The sequence below is a fragment of the Mastigoproctus giganteus genome, chromosome 11, assembly GCF_048544385.1.
Source record: "Mastigoproctus giganteus isolate SK-2022 chromosome 11, ASM4854438v1, whole genome shotgun sequence".
Taxonomy (NCBI): domain Eukaryota; kingdom Metazoa; phylum Arthropoda; class Arachnida; order Uropygi; family Thelyphonidae; genus Mastigoproctus; species Mastigoproctus giganteus.
In genome coordinates, this window is record NC_143585.1 from 36,200,558 (window position 1) to 36,224,567 (window position 24,010).

General features: G+C 37.5%; 1 protein-coding gene across 2 annotated transcripts in view; it reads left to right on the forward strand.

The window, feature by feature from the left end:
- Nucleotides 1-24,010, forward strand: part of LOC150077905 (fibroblast growth factor receptor-like 1) — a 131,286-nt gene that overhangs the window by 58,750 nt on the left and 48,526 nt on the right. The window contains exon 1 of one of the 2 annotated variants that reach the window (XM_090384783.1): nt 20,840-20,949. The exons of the other annotated variant lie outside the window; for it this stretch is intronic. The gene's annotated coding sequence lies outside the window, so the exon portion shown is untranslated. Of the gene's footprint in view, nt 1-20,839; nt 20,950-24,010 lie in introns of those variants that run through there. 2 annotated transcript variants of the gene reach the window in all.

Sequence of the window (24,010 nt, forward strand, 5' to 3'; positions counted from 1 at the left end):
ATAACCAAAGAGCCTTCAACAGGAGCAACGGGAAAGACGGCAACGGAACGCCCAAGCAGAAGACGACCGAGGAGTTCGAAGCAGTGAGTCCCCCCCGGATAGAACTATAACGGAAGAAAATTAGGGACTTACAGGAGATGACCGAATGGGAGATTTGGGAGGAAGAAGTACAACAGTCGATCAGGAAGTCCCACAATTGGCGAACTCCAGGAAGAGATAACATCCACAACTACTGGTACCAGAACACAAGCACCTAGCTAGATCAGTTCACCTGGATGATAAGTCACCCAGAGATAGTCCCAGAATTTCTTACTCACGGAATCACTCACTCGAAGGCTAAGGAATACAAGAAAAAAAAAAAAAAAATCTGTACCGGGTACATAATGTGGCCTGCCGCTAGCATATTTAACATTTAAGAGTCATCGGAAGGCGTTAAAAACGTTTTAATTTTCAGATAATAAAATTCATGGATAATAATATACCAATGTTTTTATCCTAATAATAATTACATATTAGTTACTGAAAGTATTGGTCTGTGATGACTAAAGTGGGATATATAATTTTCACATTGAAGAGAAGTTCACGACTAAATACACCATCTATAGTTGTTCCATTACGTGTAGTATTTATCGGAAGTCCAAGTTGAAGAATGTTTTCATAATATGCAGAACTGTTTTCCAGCTTCAGAGTTTAATTGTAAAGAAAAAAACGAAAGCGCGGTTGAGTGGCGAAAAAAGGACAAATCGAGAAAGTTTCTTTCATGTGAGATCAACTAGAGTTTTAAATCGTGACGTCACAAAGGAAATATGACGTAATTTAATATTTTTCGAGATGAGCTATTTTAGAGTGATACACTACCAGACGACAGTATTCTCTCCCCATATCCAATCACCCTTTCTTTTAATGGCACGTTCCTACCATCCCCCCCTTCCATCCCCTTTCGTGATGGAACAGCTGCGTCAAGCAAGGGCCGTTTCCATGGTTTCCCAAACGAGCGGCCCCCGTAGCCGAGTGGTCAATAGAAAGAGTGCATGAGCACACGCTCTTTGAGTAGACCGGGGTTCAAGCCCCTGACTGCTAAATACGGTCGATCTGCCAACCCGCACTAGACCAGCGTGGCAGATTATGGTCCATTTCCCTCAGCATGAATTGTTGAGGAGGCTTCCATCCTGCAGTGGGTCGATAATGGCTGCAGTTTACTTTTTACCCAAACGGTGACAGCAGGCTGCGAGAAGAATTCAAATCAGAAAACTACTGCAATTTTCAGAGGGTTGAAAGTTTTTCTTCTAGTATAGAGCTAAGATGAAGCTCCGTGCAACATTTCATTAAATTTGGTCCAATACAAGATAAATTAAACTGGAATAAATTTTCGTAACGCTTTTCGAACGACGGTTTTTCGTTACAAAATTTTTGGAATAACGCCAGTAAAAACGTTTTTAACGTTAAAACTGGCAAAATACTGGCTAATCACCTGTCTTCCAACGATGTACGAAATCCACTAACTGCATAATCCAGAAGATATCAGACCACTTGGAGAGCCAGAACATCATGGCTGAACAGCAGAAGGGATGCAAGCAGATAAGCAGAGGATTATGCAGGTTCAGCAGTTAAGAGCACAAAGAGATCAAGTCCTGCCTGACCGCAAAATACCATCAGAGACTCAGAAGTCAGCCGTGGAGAAACTGATAAAAGCTCGGAAAGGAGGAATGGGACTGATAGACCTCATCAAGCAACGGAAGAAAGCGATGGCGAACTTGATGGATTACTTCCAGAAGATCAGCAGCACTTTACCAGGACATAAGGAAGATCAGCATCCCCACTCGACCTAAGCCAGGAGACTCCTTTCGCCCAGACGGAACAATGGAGCTAGAAAGATGGGCAAAGAAGACACTCCATGGCAGACACTATAATGCCCTCCATTAAGACCACATAGATAAAATGGCATCCAATGCATGACTCACGAGCGGGACGCCCTTCCTCGAGACTGAAGGATTCATGTTTAACCATCCAAGACCAAGTAATCAACAGTAAGAATTATAGAAAATAAAGAAAATACATCGTCAAGGAGCCCGTAGTGACAGATGATACTTGTTGCCGATGCCACGGCCTCAGAAACGATCCAACACATCACCTCAGGATGCAGGGTGGGGCGATCACCCAGACGCAGTTAATTCGTAGACAAGACCATGTAGCCGGGATAATATATCAGCAGCTAGCGAGGAAATACCAGTTAATCAAAGAAAGTACCGTATTACAATTACGAACTCCAGGCAATACTAGAGACCCCAACCCACAATCTGTATTGGGACCACACCATAATAATGGACAAGACATTCCCGCACATAACCCTTGTCAACGGACATAACCCTTGTCAACAAGACGAAAAAGGCTACCCATCTGATAAAAAAGAACGCAGAAGGCGTTCTAAAAAAAACAAACTCAAATCATGGTCACCATGCCCCCTCTTACAATGATACCTGGATACGCCACTGTGTCTGATTAACATAGCGGTGCTGAACACTGGCAATCTCCAGAAAACCCATGTGGAAAAGATCAGGAAGTACATAGACCTAAAACAGGAGATCAAAGAGATGTGGCATATGCAACGAATAATGACTATCCCGATCATCGTGTCAACCACTGGTATGCTGCCAAAGACCCTACATAAGAGCCTAGCAGCAATAGGTCTCCCAGAGAACACATACAAGGAACTTCAGAAAGTCGCAATCCTGAAAATCTGTAGGATAGTCAGAGAGTTCTTCGACAAACAGTAACACTGGACATAACAACTACCCTGCACTCACTTGGTATCAGTACCTGTCACGGAATGGATCCCCCCATCAGGAGAAATAATATAATAATAATAATAAATTAATAGTAGAGGGGATATAGACGATTTAGCTGGCTGACAGAAACGCTAAATATCTACAAAGTAAAACTGACAGTGACAAACTTCCTAGAAGCAACTATGGCGAAATGGAGGACCACCATCAAGTTCGGGAACATCACGACCAAACCGATCCCATCAGGAGAGGAATCTTCTAGGGAGATGCCCAGAGCTTACTGTGGTTCTGTCTAGCGCTCAACCAACAGCCCAAAATCTGCTCCAGGATACTGAAAAGTTCAGCACTGACATGAGGATGGAACTCGGACTAGATAAATGCAAGGCCCACGGATTGCATCAGAGAAAACCAGTCGGACGAAACTACTAGAAGACCGTAAACGTATCGAAGCCATGATAGAGGGAGAAACCTACAATTACCTGCGTGCAGGTTGAATATCTAGAACACAAAGAGATCAAAACCCGCCTGGTCGAGAAATACCATCAGAGACTCGGAGGCCTGCTAAAAGCAAATATAAACAAAGGGAACGCAGTCAAAGCCATAAACACCTACTCAGTACCAGTACTAACGTACTCCTTCTGGATCATAGAGTGGACTAACACCGAGCTGGGGGAGATAATGAGAAGGACTGGGACAATGATGACGAAGAGTCGCGAACACCATCCAAAGCTGGCTTGAGACTGACCATAGCCCGGAAAGTGGAAGGAAGGGGCTTGACAGACCTCATCGAACAAAAGAAAAAAGTGATTCAAAACCTGAAGATTTGCATCCATAAAACAGCGCCATAAAAAAAGGCACATAAAAGTTTTTTGTGTCACTGACAGGATTCGAACCCATTCGTTTTCCACATGATGTGGGAGGACGGTAATTATAACTACTGTGCAATCTGCGAAAATTTTGAAAATTTGGTGGTTGCGGATCTCTATTCAGAAGAGCTGGTTCCACCTCAACAAACTGGTGTTTAAATTGGATTGAAATCTGATGACTGGGGAAGCAACTGTAGTAGGCTGAATGGTTTTTACGTAACAGGTTTGTGGAACTTGTTACGTAACTGATTCCATAAACACTATCATGTTACGTGGAATATATATATATATATTGATATATACCACGTAAAATGCCTTTCGCCTAAATACTCCTTTTGCATTTGTTTGCCTTACTACAGGTCAACTCGTTGGAGTCTTATTGCAAACGAATAATGCATCAGCTAATATTACTAACAGATTCCGCCTTGCTTAAAGCATTCATGAAATAATGATTTATTTCCGGCTTTGGTTACTTATAGTTATACACATTGCTAAATTACTCCATTGTACTCTGTGCCTCGCAATTCAGTTTTGTTTATCTTGGGGAAGACTGGAAACAAAAGAAAATGGAAGCTTTTCTTTACGTTGTGTTCATACACAGTAATTGGAACCAGTGCTTAATTTTTCATATAATTCCAAGTTTTCCAAGTTTCTGTCTATAAACAAATAGGTCGTCTCACTTCGTGATACAAAGTTTAGAAAAATTTAACAAAGTTCACTATATCTTCCAGATTGGCCAAGAAGTATGTTTTTCGTGGCAGATGATTACGAAATTTACTATTTTATCCTCTTGTGTGGTCGATTTTCTGTTTGCTGGACAAAAAACCCGAGTTTCCGGAGAAAAACCATGCTACCCTAGCCTGAGATTGACCGACTAACTCAGTCATTTTGTGAAAAATACACATAAATTTCCTAGCATCATTGACTGATTCAGACAGGTCTTTTCCGCCTGGTTTAGTAGGCTAAACATTCTTCTAAAGAGGATCTTCTCTACAGCATTTATTGCGTGGGGGGAACCAAGATTAATTTCTTGGGAACAATGTGTAAAAATCACGTAAATTTTGTATCTTTGTCATGTATCATTTTTGTTGAATAAATTAAGAGACCTTATAGCAAGGAGATTGTTCCTCTTGCTCAGAATAATCGCCTGAGAGGGCATAAATTCAAATTGAGGAAGGACGGATGTCGGATAGATGTGCGGAAATTTGCCTTTAGCCAGCGGGCAGTTGGTTTGTGGAACAGACTTCCATCACTTGTTGTTGAAGTTGATAGCCTAAACAGATTTAAGGCTCAGCTGGACAGGTATTTCGAACGAACGGAGGGGTGAAATGGGAGTAGTGGTGTTTTTTTTTTGGCTGATGCTGAATAAGATTGCTTTCTTGCATCATATGCCTCTACTAATGCTAATGCTAATAACTTGAATGCTCCTAGTATCAGTTCATCCAAATATTAAAAACAATAACTTGCAACCAGCTATTGGAAACTCAATTTCACAGAGAATTTGCATTTTGATTTAAAATCCTTAATTCTTTTCAAGAATTTAAAGAGAAAAAAAATGTTTTCTAGTTAAAATCTTTCTGACTTCTTCGAAGAATCTTTCTGTAAAAATATTTCATGCTAAAGTAACTTCCTCAAAAGCACACACACACACACACACACACACACACTTAGTGATCACTCAATTATGACCACCTACCTAATACCGTGTTGGGCCACCATTCGCGCCGATAACAGTCGCTATTCGCCTAGGCATTGACTTCACTAGATGTCTGAGGATGTCCATAGGGATCTGCAGCCGTGCTGCCCTCAAGACTCTCCACAGCGTCGGAATAGATGACAGTTGCGTGTCCATACGCATCTTCCCGTTCTAAAACATCACACAGGTGTTCAATTGGATTGAGGTCAGGAGAATTTGGAAGCCAATCAAGATGGGCGATATATTCACTGTGTATAGTGCGCTATACTCGTGTATAGTGCGGGCCCGATGACACGGTGCTCATCAGTGAAACGTTGGTCCATACGCACTAGGGGTTCTAGTTCTTGCCAGTTAAACATGCCCCATATTAAGCAACCTCCGCCATTTGCCTGGATAGTGCCCACGATGGGTTCATGGACTCGTGTTGCTTGTGCCACACACGAAGGCGTCCTTCGGTGTGATGCACCAGGTATTTGGACTCATCCGACCAGCACATTCGTTTTGAGTCCTCCAGTGTCCAACCAGCGTGATGTTGACACCACAGTATTCGCCGTCGACGATGATCAGAGACGAGGAGAGGGCATCTCTTGGGTTGTCTGCTGTGAAATCCCAAACGTCTGACTGGGCGGCGCATCTTCATTTGGGATATTGTTCTTGCATTCCCTATATTGTATTGCGATGTCAACTGTCGCACAGTGACCTGCCCAGCCCGTGCAACGAGATGATTTGACCTGTTCGACACCATTCTTAGTACTGTACCTTAATTACAGTGGGCCATGAGCAGCCGACAAGACATTCTGTTTCCGATACGGAAGCACCCGATGCACGAGCTCCCACAATCATGCCCTTCGTCCTATAATTGCTGCTTTGACTTACACGACGAAAGGGAAAAAAGAGAGAGAGAGAGAGGGGGGGGGGAGAAACAAACGAAGGAAAAAACATAAATGGATTCATAATGACAATGTTAAATTAACATCGATCTCATGATGACTTACGTACAATAATTATACCTTAGCGAACGTTGCTATCCTTGAGTTCTTATTTTGCAATTTGTAATTAATATTGTTATGCCTCCTCGAGGTCGTATATTAACATGTACTTTACTACTATGAACACAAATTGTTGTCTTATCTTCTTTCTATATATGTATGTTTTCTATCTTATGATCTTGAGGCCAACCTAGTAAGCAAATAACCGGTTATATTACGTTTTCCGCCCACCCAGAAGGGAGTAACTGCCAGTTTTGTGCTTTGATATGTATCTGGTTATGCTTTTCATTTGTTTTTTAAAGTGCCGAAATTTCCAGATGTGTATGCAAACGATTCAATTTTTAATGTTTCATATATTGAAATAATTTTTAGAAATTTTTTCAATAGAACGAAATTTGTTGGGCAGACTCTAGCTTCATAATATAAACAGAAGGTTGGGTGGTTGAAATATCACTGATTACGTTCCAGAAAAAATCCAAGGCTTTATTTTCTGTTATAAATGGAAGTCGTAAAAAAAAGTAAACTTGGTAAAGAAGAAAATTCAAATAAAGTTTGAGGAGTTCTTTTTTAGCAGAAACATAACAGGAACACCTCACTTAAGGGTGACTTCTTTTTTTTTTTTGTTATAAAAAAAATATTACGGGAACATCTCTTAAATCCACGACTCCAATGAGGATTTGAACTCAGATTCGAATCCTGATTCCAATTCTCCAATTTCTCCCTTGGTTTTGTTTCCAAGCGGAAATTTTTGTTCCCCCCACCGACTGTCAGAGTCTAGGGAAACTGTCTATAATGATTTTTAAGTACATTCGCTGAAATATAAAACAATAGTTATTTATGTATTTAATTTGGCCTCGCAAAAGTTCGAGCGAGGGCTGTGTAAATAAGGATACTTTCCCTTTTAATTATAATAAATATACATAAATTGTATGGATTTATCTTATACTGTATAAACTGAGATTTTCCGTTATAAACTGATGAATAACATTTGCAGTTTCATATCTTTAAATGCAACCAGCGCCATCGTTTTTAATTTTTTTTTATTACTATGGAAAGGGGAGTCAAAGGATAGGGGAGGGGAAAGGATTTGTTCTGTTTGTTAGTTCGAATTTACGTGGCTTATCTGAAAAACTGTACCGTCCATGGAGCGGAATAAGAATAAACGGCAATATTAAACTCCAAAGAGAGCAATTATTTTTATTTATGTGCTTACAATATGTGATATCTGAGTTCTTGTTTACAGAGATCTTCAGAGAATCATCATCACAATTTTTGTTATTTATTGCTGATTTGATATCGAATCCAGCCGGTACTTGTGAAAAATAATACATATAAATAAACATTTAGTTTATTTCAGTTTAAAAAAAACCATTGCTTTCAGTTTAAAAAAAAACATTTTAAGTAAAAAAAATCACGAGAGTGTACAAATTTTATAAAAAGGCAGTATTTGTTTTTGGGGAAACACCTTGTTTTCCTCCAGAATAATATGAAAGGAATTGGCCTCTGGTATATGTATATATAAACCTGCGCGCCTATGTTTATCTAGGAAAGAAAGATAGAATAACTGGGCAATTTTCTGACATCTGTCTTACCACAAAGATTCTCAGACTGTGATTACAATTTTTTTTTTAAAATTTGGTTCAGGTTTTAAATGTTTTTTCATTATATGCTTTCTAGTAATGACCAACAAACTGGTTTAAGTTAAACTTTATTAAAATAAATAAAGATATATATATTATACTAAAACAGATATAAAAATAAAAGCGTAAATAGCGATAAATACAAGGCATGAGCGCTGGCGCGACATTGAAACCGTCGACTATTCACATGAGTATCGCCAGCGCTCATGGCTTGAAGCACTGAACATAGTCAGCTGTAACAGTACTATGAATCGTAATAGGGGAGTGCACATGCACCCCATTATGGAGTCTGCCATATTGCAGTGCGATGTGCGCTGGCGTTCCTTACGCATGCTTAATACTTCGTTACCGGCATCGATCGAAGTTGTGATTCATGATCATGCCCAGTATGCTTCCTTTATTTTATCCAATGTATATATATATATATATATATACTTGGTACAACATTCACCGAGTGCTGATGAAGGGACACATTTTATTATTTTTTACTTTTTGTATTTTATTTTATGCTTTTTTGTATTTTATCGCTATTAACGTTTTTATTTTATATCGGTTTTAGTATTTTATATTTATATCTCTTTATTTATTTTAATAAAGTTTAACTTAAACCAGTTTGTCGGTCGTTACTAGAAAGTATATTGCTATATGCAGCCCGATGCTCAAGGCCTTTTTTCTAATTAAATGTTTTTTGTTGTTGTTGTTTTCCAGTTCAGTGGTTTTATTTTATAAAGTTGTGGGGTTCTGTCATTGTTTTATATGATATATAAATTAAAATTTAATTCTTAAAATTAAGGGAAAACTATAACCTAAGTGGGGCACAGGGAGAGAGGGAGCGATCGTGGTATCGCAAAGTTTTAAAATATCACATTCTTTTTTTCTGAACGTGACAGAGAAATTCAGTCTTTTTCAAAAAGCCGTGTAGATATTAGACATTATTTCAAGTTAAATACAGTCCAGAATGTTTATTCCTATTTATTTGTATTTATATTTTCAAATTTGGATATGTGTTTTGAAGTGTGTCTAAATATCACATTATAGTACTATTTTTTATATGCAAGTATTAATTTTTCTTCTTATTATTAATAAGATTAATATTATTATAATATTAAAATATTATTATTAATAAGGTTAGATTATTAAGTTTTCTGGAATTTTAGGTAAAGTGTATTTGAAATTAAATTGTAGGACTATTACATATTGCCCAGTAATTTGGACAATATGTAATAGTCCTACAATTTCTATTTGCTAAGAAAACTTCCTTAGCAAATAGATTTCGTTATTGGTACACTAACCCGCACTTACCAATCGATCAAGCACGATGAAATATATTTCGTACATGAAATTAATTTCCACTATATGTTCTTAGTAAGTCTTAGTAAGTTTTGGGGGTAAACAACATATCCCCCCCCTTGATGAGCCATCGAGTTTTTTGAGAGTGGAATACGAAATATCCTCCCTTGTGAATGTTGGGTAAAAATCGAAAAGCTGGAATCATTCACTTTTTTCCCCGCGTTTTGGAAAAATATATAATTCATTATGTTTGACTGAGGCAGCACACATCTGCTGACATCCGCTTATTCGTAAAGAACAGGTGTGTACACTGATCTTAAAAACTGAAACAAAAGCCGCAAAGACTCTTTTTCTTTCTCGTAAACACTCATCGAATATCTGGTGATGGAGGATGCGAAACTAACCCTTCAGAATTACTGGTTAGGATTTTATATACTTCACCTGTTCGACTGCTGCGCCATGAGTCATTTCTGATCAAGGTTAATCCTGAACAAAATTATAACCATTACTTTTTTTTTGTTCATATAATTTGTGACTACAATATGTACTTCTCTTTGCTTCCATTTTTTTTAATTCTCAGTTTATTTACTGCCGCTGATTTCAGATAGGTTCTGTTTACTCTTCGACAAATTCATTCAATAACAATGAAGGTAAATAGAATGGGCACTGCATTTTTTAAAAATTACGTTTCATGAACTATTTAAATATGCTCAAAGAAATCTTTTCAAATATATTTTTGAATTCCCAAATGCTGTGTTTGTTTTTATTGATACACATAAAATAATGCGTACAGTGTATCGTATTAAGTTTGTATCATATCCAAAATGCCGGTGTACCACAGTAAATTTGTATTCATACTAATTAATTAGAGAACTACCCGACAGTTTTTTTTTTTTTTCGTCATACCTCTGGAACGAAAGTTGGTTGTTCTGAACAAAATTAATGTCCTGATTATGAAAATATAAATCTTTTACTTCTGTCACGTCTATATCAAAAGATATAAGCATTTTTTAAATTCCTTGTTTTTATACAATATGAACATACATGGTTGTAATTGTTGCACACAGTATATGTTACTTAGACATGTTTCCCATTCAATGATTTCCTTTTATACTCCAGATTGCTTTCCCGTTTAAGGAGCCAACAGTAATCTCCCATCATGGTAGAGTCCCAGCGACCTTGGTATCGTTTTTCTATTGCAGGTAGGTCCTGGTGGAAGAGCTCTCCTTGTTCATCACTGACATCTGCTAAGTTTTCAGGAAAGAAATGCAGATGGGAATGAAGGAAATGCATTTTCAATAGCATTAGGCACCCCATGTTCTTGTAACATTTCAGCAAGTTTGTCACCAGTTGCTCATAGTCCTCTTCTTTTCTTTTTCCGAGGAATCCGTGTACCACAGCCTTGAAAGATTTTTATGCAGCCAGTTCAGCATCATTCAGGTTTCTTTGAAATTCTTCATCTTTTAGGAGCTTTCTTATTTGAGGACCTATGAAAATTCCTTCCTTCCTTCAGCTTTGCATGAGATAAATTTGGAAACATTTTCAGTAAATATGCGAACCCTCTGCTTTCTTTATCCAATGCCTTAGTGAAATTCTTAATCAGTCCATGTGTAAAGGGAGAAGGAAAACCTTTTGTGGATCAACCAATGGAACATACTTTACATTGCTTTTGCCGGGAATATATTCATCTCTCTTGCACCAGTGTTGTTCGATATCGTGTTTGGCACCGCTATCCCACAAACACAGGAAACAACAGTATTCAGTGAACCCACCTTGCAACCCAACAAGCAGTCCAATCACTTTGAGATCACCACAAGTATTCCAAAAATAGTCATTGTAACGTATAGCAGCAAGAATCTGGGACATACTATTGTAAATTTCTTTCAGGCCAACAGCATGAACAAGAGGAATTGATGGTAAAGTATTTCCGTTATGAAGCAATACTGCTTTCAAACTTAGCTTTGACGCATTAATGAACAAACGCCATTCAGAGGTATTGTGATCAATGTTCAGTTCATGCATAAGACCAACGACATCTTTGCAGACACACATGTTGTTTTCCATTGCAAAATATCTTGAAAACTCTTCATTTCGCTTACGGTATATTGTAATGTTTCTACCTTTGGCGAGTAAGTTCCACTGTTGTAGTCTGGATCCGAGTAATTCAGCCTTCTCTTTGGGTAAGCCCACGTCTCTGATCAAGTCTCTTAATTCTTCTTGTTCAATGTAGTGTGGGACCTTCTTTTTCTGGCTGGTAGTCCAAATCATGTGAAGTACATGGTTCCGCGACATCTGGTAAAACGATTTCTTCTGTACCTTCATCACTACTTCCAATGCCCCAAGATTTCGGTGGCACAGGTAATGGTAGTTCTTTACCGTACGGCACTGGCCTAATTGCTGATGGGATATTTGGATATTTGATCCAGTGCTTGCTCTTTTTGGAAATACCTTTAATTTTTGTCACGCAGAAATAGCAGTCGTCGAAATGATTCATGGGCTCGCTCCAGACCATAGGGACGGCAAAAGGTAATGTTCTCAGCTTCCCATATAATCACAGCCTTAAATTCGTTGTGCAAATAATACAACAGATATGTGGAGCCCAATTTTTTTCTTGGCCACCGATCTTGCAGCCGAAGTACAATGAATATGCAACTTTTGTGACATTGAATATTTTCTTCCTCTGAGTTTTTGGAGTTAAGTGTCCACAAACATAGCAGAAGTTGTCTGCCACAAATTTAAACAGATACGCCAACCGTTTAAAACTGATTTAACAGTAAAATAAAATAAACAAAATGATACAAAAGACTGTAAAATAATATTTACAAAAATTTGATTATTTATAAAAAAACTAGTTTACAACAAAAATAAAATAAGTAAATAAGTTAAAATGCATTAAAATATAAATTTAAAAGCGATAAAAACACTATTGAAGCTTTCGGAGGTGTCTGCCTCCTTCCTCAGCAATAATGAATTTAAAAGCGATAATGTTTTTATCGCTTTTAAATTTATATTTTAATGCATTTTAACTTATTTACTTATTTTATTTTTGTTGTAAACTAGTTTTTTGTAAATAATCAAATTTTTTTAAATATTATTTTACAGTCTTTTGTATCATTTTATTTATTTTATTTTACTATTAAATCAGTTTTAAACGGTTGGCGTATCTGTTTAAATTTGTGGTATGAATAATCCCAACCTTAGAGGCCTTATTGCAGATATAGAAGTTGTCTGGGTGATTGACGCAAGTTCTGTGTTTTTTCTTTTTCCATTTTAACAATGCATTATCCTAAAAACAGTAAAAGCAATTGGTAAATTTGAACAGAAGGTGAATTCTTGTAGCGTAGTTTATCGTACACTACACGTTGAACAGTTGAATGGTGTAATAAAATTAATAAAAATACTGACTTGTCTGGAAAAGTGCATCAAAATCAAAATATACTATATTGCAAGAACAGTAATGATGTACTTGATTAACTTTTAGCCCAATAAACAAAACCAACCAAAAGTTAATAAGTTTAAAAATTATATTTCAAAAGTAATGATATCTCAGAGATATCTGCTAAATACCCAATTTCGTTTATGGTCTTTATCATGAGTGATTTATATTCCAAAAGCTTCTTGAACCGGCGTGCATTCTGCAGAAAATCATATTTTGCATGCCCTTTACAATTTCCATTGTAAAGCTCAAAGTATTTCTCCTTTGTTTCATTCATCTGAAAAAAAAAATTATAAATTATTTTTTAAATAACTTATAAATATTTACATCACGCAGTTATTCAAAATACTTTCTTTACTTATGGACCACATGGAGCAAATATATATAGCAAATGTTCGTGTGTATCTAAGCGTTTGCTCTGACTTCCTTTGGAAACTTGCCCCGCATCAGATGTGATTTTCCTCTGAATTCTGCTTATCTCATCCCGATCACGAAAGAAAACGTATCTCGTTACTAAGCAACCGCGTGCGGTGGGAACGTAATGTCAGATGCACCTGTGACAGAAAATGCGTTTTTTAGTTCCGCTAATGTTTCTTGTTATTACGATCACTTACTGATAAACAGTAAAGTGTAGCTGAAGGTAGTTCTTTTTGCCTTTTTGAGGTCAGAGTAGTACTGTAATTCAATACATTTAAAACTCTAATTCAGAAGTCGAAGGGTATTTAGGAGTTATTGGGGAAATACAGGGGAAAAATTATATATTAATAATTATTATTATTATTAATAGCCATATGGTGCAAGGAAGCCTGAGGTTTATGCTGCACCAGGAAAAAAAAAGTTCCCGAGTTACCCTGAGAGAGAGAGAGAGAGAGAGAGCGAGAAGTAGAAGGGAATCACCAAGAAAAGAAGAAGAATGATGATATCCAGCTCAGGACCCTGGGTGTGCGAAGCCCATACTCACTAGATGTGAGCCCCCGGGGTTGACTCGAAACATGAAAATGAATAAATACGAATTAATAAATACATGTATTTTAAATTTAGTTTATGTTTATTCGATATATATATTTAATTTTAGAATTCAATGATATTGTTTCTGTAATTGGAATATAGGTCTCTTTTGAATATAAAGTTTGCAATATTTGAAGGAGTCGATTAGCTTTGAGAGCTTGTCATTCGTCATATACGCTCACAAAAATGTGCATATTTCTTTCTAGTTCAATTAACTTAAATGGTATCAGTATTTATATCAATATTGGAAAAGTTTGGTCAAATTCAAGAAGTTGCTCTTGACATTTCAAAGGGTTTTGATCGTGTTTGGCCTAAAGGTCTTCTAAATAAGCTACCATCTTATGGTTTTTTGTAATTGGGATGTGGAATAATGGAATATACTGGATGTGGGAATAACATTTCATATTGTCCCACATCTAGTTTTTTTTCTGACCGCTCATGCAGGTGATGGTAGACGGCTTTCTCTCTTCTAACTTCTCCACTAATGCTGGTGTTCCCGAAGGTTCAGCTCCTTCTCTCACTGTTTTCTTCTTGTATATAAGTGACCTTCTTCCATTGCCGGGAAACCCTATCCATAGTTTTGCTGATGATAGCATATCGTATTTCACCTTCCAGTTTGAGAAACCTTGCCTTGCACAAACAGCTTCAACTTTTCCAGTATCCACTACCAATTTCTGAAATGCTGATCTCCAGTGGGGCCAAAGATAACTTTGTTGATTTCAACCTTTTAAAACTCAGTCCTGTCTTATATCTCACAAAAAAGGATTCATCTGTTGCTATGCTTATCTTCGACGACACTCAGATTTCTAGACAAGATCACATATCTCTATTAGGGATTACCCTGACTTTTAATCTCTCTCTCTCTCTCTCTCTCTCTCTCTCTCTCTCTCTCGGCATGAGTACATCACAGATATTGCTTCCTCTGCATCCAAAAAACTAGGTTTTCTCTTTCACTCTTGGTGTTACATTTCTTCCAAACAGCTGCTCACTCTGTACAAATCGAAAATTCGCCTATTCATGGAATAGTGTTCGCAATCTGGGGCGGTGCCCCCAAAGCCTCTCTGAAGCTTCTAGACTCCATTCAAAGGAGGGAAATTAGGTTAATTAACGATCCATTTCTAACGAAGTCTCTCCACTCTCTGTCTTATAGGTGTTGTTTCTGCTGCATGCCATGGATACTTCTATTGGCATCATTCTTATGAATAGGTTTCTATAATTCCCGCTCTCTCTTCCGAACCAGTCTGAACACGTTGCCGCAACCAGCCAGCAACCTTTTACTGTCCAGCTTCAAATTTTTCTTCTTCCTCATTTATTCCTTCAGCTTTGTTTTTCCTTCAACCGTTTTCTGGAACCTCCCTTCATACGTATTTCCCAAAAATACAGATGTATACAAAAAAATTTTAAATACAAAAAATTTCCCAAAACTACAGATATTAAAGTCTAATGTCAAAAAGTATCTTCTTTTATCTTCAACCTTCAACCCATGCACGGTACTAAGTACTGTAGATTTTGGGAATTTTTTTGTATTTACAATTTTTTGTATACATATAGGTCACGCACCACAAAAATTATTAAACTATATATGCAAATATATTAACTGTTTTTTAAATACAATATGTACTGATACTTAGCATATGCGGTATACCTTAGGTTGATACTACTTGTAATAATTCCACAAGATAACTGCTTATAATATTTCCACAGATATTAGAAAGTTAGTATGAATCAATATTAGATCCAGAGAATATCTTCTGAATTCAACGCCTGCAACCCGAGCTGACCAGTGGAAGCAATTAATTGCTGCCGCGTGCTTCCTGTCTTTTGGCCACTCTGTAGTCGTTTGTACTGCAAAATTCTTGATCTGTATCTGCGTCTTATCAATCACTGTCGTTTGGTCATCTAATTATCAGAGATAAATCTGAAAACGAAGTAACAAAATAAAATAGATGTAGATTTGCGATATCTGCATTCGATGCGAGATAACAAAAATGTGGGGGATATCAAATATTTCTGCATTGTGATGATAATAATAATAGGCAGTACAGACGTTGGCTGTAATTTTCTGGAAGGATTTGTAACTTCATCCAACCTTGGCATGGGATTGCCGGGGGGACGGCTGCAGTGATAATGAAAGGACCAACTCTCCACCACTCCTACATAGAACCGTAACAGGTTAGCGCTTTGCCTGTCAGTCGCTCATTTGGCTTAGCGGCTGTCTACGTCTTGCGATGCATTGCCATTGTGCAGACACAAAATACTTTTAGTGGGCGTCACACTTTTGCCTTAACTTGACTGACAGGAAAATGTTCACCTGAGTGCTGTAAAAACGTCTGTAAACACATCCTCTTCACGTCTGTGACCTCAAGTAAGTGATGTTGCCAAATTTATCTATTTAGTCTGATGTGTCTAAGTGGTCAGCTTAACAACTGACGAAATATGGCCCGTCAGCCTTTCTTGTGTGAATGAACGTTCCTTCAGTGTTAACAACTTTATTTTATAGTTGACCTTCTTGTTAGATATGTACACAAATTGAAGAACTGCGATTGCGCAGTAAAAAATGTTTTTGAGTACCGAAGGGGGTGTTGAACTTGGACTTCTAGTAGCGTATTTAGGAAGTTTTAAATAAAATCAGAGTTGCCTAAAACAGCAATAAAGAATCGATTTTATTTTAAACGTCTGTATTCTAAACTTGTCTTTAAAAACCCAATAATTTGCGCCACGTTTACGAAATCTAATAAACCAGTTTGATGATTATTTGCACGTGCGTAATGCGACTTGATCCACTTCATAACTTTTGGATTATATTTATTACGTACATAATGACGTCTTAAGTGGCTGTCTGACTGGGATACGAGGGACTGTTTATCATATAAATTGCATTAATAAAGATTTTCTGACATCGTCTCTTCAGGCGCCTCGACCTCAATCAAAATATCTGGTAGCACATTTAAAATACGAAGTTGTTATGACCTGAACCACATTAGATGCAGGTAGTCGAATTTTATTGATTATTATAAAAATGAATCCATTCTATTTTAGTCTTCGTAGCTTACAGTTGCTGAACTTTTACCCCTTCTTTTTTTTTTTGCTAGTGGCCAATCCATAGGTTTCAACTAGATATTTTTGTAGATCGAATCTGGGATTTTTCACATCATTTGCTTTTTCTTTAAAATTCACATCAATCATCAGTTCATTGACAAACTTCTTTTCAATAGTGATAGTGCTAAAGGGCTTAGTCTTTCATTTTTTTAACCCTCTGTAATTAGCATACAATGTAATAAGGGTGTAATGTCCTGTATTGTATGTCAAAATAGGGTGAATAAATAAATTTGACATGATTTCGAAGCTGTTTCGTCTTTCGAAGAGGAAAGACGTGGCAGGTTATTATTATCATCACAAAACTGTTACGATAAAAAATAAATAAATAAAATAAGTGAGGTTTTTTATTTTAAAATTATTTTAATTAACAAATGTCTGTATTTAAAAGTTTCTTTTTATGCTCCCAAGGCGGCCAGAGAACTACATTGCAACTGTTATGTGGTAGTACTAGCTCCAGAGCTGGCAATTGGACCGTGTACTTTTTTATTTTATTTATTAATATTATTATTATGGCGAAAATCTGGCACAGTGCTGTTTGTTTATTCCCTATAATTAGGACGTAAAACTATCATCGTTTTGATCCTTTGAAGGAAGGACTATGGGAACATCGTTACAAAGATCATGATATCTGAAGAACTAGGTGTCGTTGTAGAGTTTTAGGAGCATCAGCGACTAAGGTGTGCTGGACGAAAAACCCTAATTTCCGGAAGTCAAAACCATGCCACCCTCGCCTGACACCGACTAACTCAGCAATGTTGTGAAAAAGGCCCATAAAAATTCCTCTAGTCATCGACGGGACTCGAAATCAGGTCTTTTCCACCAGGTGTGGGAAGGACGGCGATTCTACCAACTGTGCTACCCACGAGGGGGGGTTAACTAGTAAAGGAGAGGGGCTTTACAGAGTGAAAATGCATACTCTTGTTCAACGCTGGAAGGATTTTCGCATATTTGAAAAATTCACACAAATAAAACTTTATTCTGCAGTTAACTTTTCTAAGTATCAACTTATATCCCCATGTATTCTATCCGAGGAAAGTAAAGATGTCCTCAGCGTTCAGTTTATGTAACCCTTTTAAAGCCTTAAATATCTCAATCTAGTTGCCACGCGAATGCTAGGTCTTCAAGTATTGTACCTTGAAGCAGGGTTTTTCAATCTTTTTCTGACCGCGGAACGCATTTGCAAATCTGAATCTTCCGCGGAACCTTTTAAAAACACCTTTGAACAGTTATTATTGAAAACAAATTAAAAACTGTAATATATGCCTACAAATAAAAAAAAAATCATAAAATATTAACGGAACATTTTCAAAACGTCTAGGATCCCTTTCCATAACTTCCTGGTCTCGCGGAACATATTTTGAAACTCGTTGCTGTAAGAAATGGTTCTGCATCTTGGATATTTCTTAAATCGCATTATTTTTAATGAATTTTAAAACTCCTCACCACATACTTCATTCTATGTTTTTTTGGCCGCTTACATTAAAAAACACATAACAAAGATCGTAAAGTCATCTCTCTCTCATTAAAAATCCCACGGAACCTCAACAAGTCCTAACGGAATCCAGTCCTTAAGAACACTTTTCGTAATGGGAATTTTCGTAAACCTCTTTTTCCTTTGGTAAATCTCTTTGTGTCCATAATTAATGTTCCTCCACTTATCTTGTTGTGCATCTCTGTATCCTTTCCAACAGATCTGCATCCATGCTAAAATGAAGTATTCAAAACTTCTTCCGTAGCTTAATTCCATCTATCTGGGGTCAGCTTATTGAGATCTATACCGTTCCTTCCTACCTTGAATGATATCCCTCTAATTCCGCACTCCTCTATATTTCTTTCCATGACCTCTATCTATATCCTCCTAGGTCGTCCACGTCCTCGTTTACCCTCCACCCACAAATCTAGGATCCTGTTTACTGGTATGTCCGAACCATCTTAGTCTCCACTATTTTTATTTATTTATTTTTTATTGCAATTGGTGCAATCCCTGAGCTTCTTCTAACATATTCATTTCTCACTTTATCGCTTCTGGTGACTCTAGAGATGCTCATCCATCTCAACATTCGCATTTCTGACACATGCGTCCTTAGTTTTTGTCTATTTTTTAATGCCCGGCACTCGAACCATATAACATAGTATAAAATGTATAAAACCCTCTATAATAGGGGTATCCGTGTCAATTCGTTGTACAACAGTTCGGTGTACGAGACAATTTGGTGAATGACATATCATTCTATGTGACAATTTGGTGAAAGACAGTTGGTGGTTACGACAATTCGGCAAAACACAGAGATCAAAAAATAACAAAATCAATGAAGTAAAAGTTTTAGGAAACAAGAGAAATTAAGAGCGACTTAGAAAGGAGGAATGAAGAAATTTCGAAAAAAGAAAATGATATATATTTTTTATCCATTTATTTTGTATCAAAGGATTCAGGCCGATCCTTCTCGGAGGCAGGTTGGAAAGTGAGTACGTGCCTCTTTCAGCATGACACCGTCCATTGTTCATATTGTTCAACCAATTCATGCTCTTCCAGGAGCATGAATTGGTTGGGAAGCTAGAAGTAAAAAGAACAGAAATGAAGATTATCACTGTGAAGCTTGTTAGAGCTATACGCTGTTTTATAAACATGGACTGGTTGAGGACTGCGAAGCCAGAAGAAACCCAAGAAAATTAGGGTTGGGAAGTTGCAAGAAATTTATTGATTGACACAAGGGAAAAAAAATAACAATAAAGTTATCAGGCTGCTATTTTTCATTTTATTTTATTTATTTATTTATTATTTATTATTATTTTTTTAAGGCTGACAGAGCCTGTGCTGTTCTAGCAGGTTGTAAATTCCGAAGTAAGACCAGAGGAAACGTATTAACAGAGAAACTACAGAGAAGCAAAGTTATTGAAGTTCTCTTTGTTTTTTCTTTTGGCTGTTGCAGCCTACGCTATTCAAGCAGAATGATTTGATTGACAGAGTAAACCATATTAGAATCGGTAGTTATCCTAGGATTATAGTTATGCACCTTGCCCATGCAGATGCTATTTCTTTCCAACGTAACTAATGCTTGCATTCTGGCGCCTCCATAGCCAGGTGGGCAGGAGCGGCAGTGCGTAGCACACGCTTCTTGATTAGACCGGGGTTCGAGCCCGTGACCACCAAATACGGAGGATGCAGAAAGGTCTGGGAATGGCCACCGCATATCCCGGAGCAATATGGCCTTAGTTGCTAATGCTCCTAAAAACCAAATAACAAACGAACCAACAAACAACCTTGCATTCTTTCATGCGGTTATTATCTATTTCCTCTTTTTCATAGAGGAAGAGATATTTTCTTATAGAAAACCCACAGGAGATTAGCTTAAGGTTTCCTTTCAATTAAATGTACAGTAGTTCTATCAGTAGATAAAGAAATTAGAGTTTTGGCAAACTATCTTGGAACTATATCCGTATTCATACTTGGCAGACATCCGTTCTCCATTTTCATTACTTTCATCCATCTGTTTACAACGTTTCGTCCAGCTGTTTTGTTATGCCTTTCGTCACTTAAGACGTTGGGGGGGTGGGGATTCTAAACAGCGACGAAATTGTAAGGGTCAACCAAGCAAAAATCGTATTGTATTGCAAAAATCTCGAAATTTAATCCCTTGTTAATCAGCAGCCATCATGAAGCTTTCAATAGCTCATTTCTTATAAAAGAAATAATTTAAGAAAGAAACAACGCACAAGTGGCAGCGATAGTATTTTATAGGAACTGTTACGCCTAGCCCAGGGTGGTTCTTTATAGCGAAGGTGAGCGGCAGTTAATTTTGGAAGCATGGCTTGCGTGGTAATAAACCGGACATTGGAACGCACAGTTTCAAACCGTCCCCCGCCACTCCGTGTGACTGCGTCGTCTTCTTCTTCTTCCGCTCTAACCTGCCGTCTCTCCAATCCTGTTCGTCACGTGACCCCCAACCTGTAACTGTTCGTGGCACGACTCGGCCCACGTACATTAACAAACAGCAGGAGGCCGCGAGAGAACGCAAAGAAACGCGAGTTGCTAGGTTTCGCTGGGGATGTCCTCGTGCGGGTGTTCGCTGAGGAAAAGCTGGTAGCGACGCTCGGACGGAAGCAATGTGAGTTCTCGCCGTGGTGAGGACGACTGGCGAGAGGTAAGGAACTTTTTTCTTCGCCACGGTCAAATATCTCCAAACTGTGCTTGTATGTTGACGTTATTGAATTTGATTGGCCAATGCTGGAATATTCTGAAATTGTATTCGATTTCTTTGATTCTGGGGGCGTAGAACAATTTATTTTAGGCTTAATCATTAGATAATATTTGAGATTCTGTTTGGATTGGGTTGCATGTTTATTGTTATAAAGTAACTGTGGATTGATGGCTGGTTATTCAATGTTAGGTAGAAGTAACTATAGACTTTGGCTAGTTTGTTTCTGATGGAAAAACTTTCAAAAGTTCGGTAAGGGTTGGTCGGTTTTTGTATCCTAGATGTTCCTTTTCGAGATACCTGAAACGCTTAATGGAAAATAGCTTTTTGTAGAGGAATGTACTAATTTCTTGTTGCAAATATGTAGAGAAAATTTTATTTGAACCAAGAACGATGGACGATAAAAGCATTTAAATGGACAACGTCGTTTGCTGTTTAAATGTGATCCCTCGGGTTATCCAAAACTTCTTAAAACTGCAATAAAGATGCTTTTGTTCACGGAGAAAAAATATTTGAAAATTTTTATTTAATTTAAGTCTGTGTTTTTATAGTTTTGTTGACGATTCAAGGTCATGTGTCCTAGCTTCACTTCTAATTGACATGATTATTCTGATCAAAAGTAGTGGTCGCAGTTTCATTTTTCTCTATTTCATTTTAAGTGGGGTGTCATCCTGTGTACCCTGAGCTCCTGGGGGCTCAAAAGTAAAAGAGACAAGACTTTGGTATGCGCCAGTGAAGAAACACTACAAGGTCCCAACACCAGGTCCCAAGTTGGTGTTCATATGCCAGTGTTAATTTTGATTTATTATTATTATTATTATTATTATTATTATTTATCGGTATGGATTACAAACCAATCTGATGGCCTCACTTATTATTCTGTATAATTGCTGATTGATTTACGCTATTAATTACCTTACTCTATTTAAGGGGGATGTGGATGACTTTTTATTATTCGTTGGCATACGCCGTTACCTAATTATTTTTATTTTTTATTTTGTTTATTTATTTTTTCCTTTTTCTGAGAGGAACCTCCGATTTCCTTTCCTCGATCTCTTTTACTGATTCTGCAGCATGTAGCAAGTTTTGGAAAGCCATTTTCACCCTAACGTAGTGTACCACAACAGAGAACAAGCTATTAGAAACTGACCATTAGTGCCATTTATCTTGACATATTTGCAATTCCATAACCAAAAGAATTAGACCAGGATTATTTTCCAACAAGAGAGTGCCTCACATTGAGATCTAATCATCCATTCCATTAGGTCTTGGGTGAAGATTTTCATCCACATCTTTCTGCACCTCTCCAGATCCGTCTACCCTGAAATGGAAATAGATTTGAAGAGGTGGACCTACTTTATGGTCATCTCATCTGGCACACATTAAATTCTTTCGGAGGTATGTGCATTATTTAAAATACGCACATACGTGCGTAAAAATACGCACGTATGTGCGTATTTTTAGATTTCCAGTTTTTTTTTGTTTTTTGTAATTCTTTAGGAGTTAAAATACAAACACCTTGAACAAAGTTGTATTCTATTTTACCCCCACCCAGTTTTGTTGTTGTTGTTTACTAGATGAAAAACATGAGTTTCCTGGAGGAAAAAACCCACGCTGCCTTCTCCTGAGACCGACTAACTCAGCCACGTTGTGAAAAAGGGTGAAAAAGACTCGAGTTCAACGGGACTCGAATTCGAGTCTTTTCCACCCCGTGTAGGGAGGGCAGCATCCTATCAACTGTGCTACCCACGAGTGTGTCCCCTTCCAGTTTCGTGCTCAGCTATCCGTCTGTATATTTCTGTGCACGCCAGCATACGTTTTGGAGTTGATGGAAATAATTTTCAATTTAGGTTCCAGTAATTAGTCACATATGTAATTAATCAGGCGAAGTAGGCCTCTTTTCGTGCAACGCCTTCTTGGGGGGGGGGGTGGAATCAAAGAAATGAATAAAAAAACTTTTTTTTTATGCCAGGTGTGAGTTTTGTGCCATTTTAATGTAGTTACCGAAGGAGTTGACTATTTTAGTGACCTCATTTGTCAGGCTATTATTTCTGATGCCATCGCCTTGTGTGATACAACATAAAATTCCCCCCTGCGGGATGCCATCGGTCAATCTTCTGTAGCTTCCTCCTACCTCTCTACTAGGTCACGGTCAACGTTATACATGTCAGGTTAATAGCAGTTTGCCGTTACAAGACCGCCAAAACACGTGCTCATTATAAGGTGGGTGTTTATTGCTCTTACTTTGGCGTAATCATCACCTAAACAGCACTTTCGGAATAATAGAATTGATTATTTTAGAAATAATTTTAGATATTTTAACGAATTTTTTATGTACGTGTTTATCTGTTTGAAGTGAACATTCGTACCTAGTGCAAGACAAAATTCTGTTCATTTTTGGCAGCTTGGTAGCCAGGAGTATTATTAAAGAAGAAAAAGATGAGCATTAGTTATCCGGGATCAGAAAATTCTAGGCGCAGCGTAAGCCAGGAGCGTAACTCATCTGAAGAGGCAATATCAAAGGTCCCCCCTTTTTAATAAGGAAATCCAAATCAGATTATCGAAGGTAGTTGCACTGTATTATAACTTTATGTATTTTCTAAATTTAGCCTTATCATAGATGAATTATTCAGCTTAAACCGTGTCAGTATACCATATAAGTGTATACACTGACTTACCAAATTAATGTTCTCTCATCTTGATAATGAAAAAATTCATGTTTTAAATTGATGGGAGGAAACATTACAAAGGACCAGGTGTGTTGACCATGCTTGATTGGAATCTGTTAATTTGATTGGCCGGGGTAGTTTGCATAGATAAATGGTCAGCAACGTATGACCCTTGATTAATAGGCGGCCTGCCATCGCAACTTGGTTGATACGCTAATTAAATTTAAAAATATGACTAAATTTCAGATACAACTTTAAAAAATAGAGGACACCGTAAATATAAAAATACCACGAGAATCTATTACCCAAACCAATAAAAGAAATTGGTAGGTAGATTC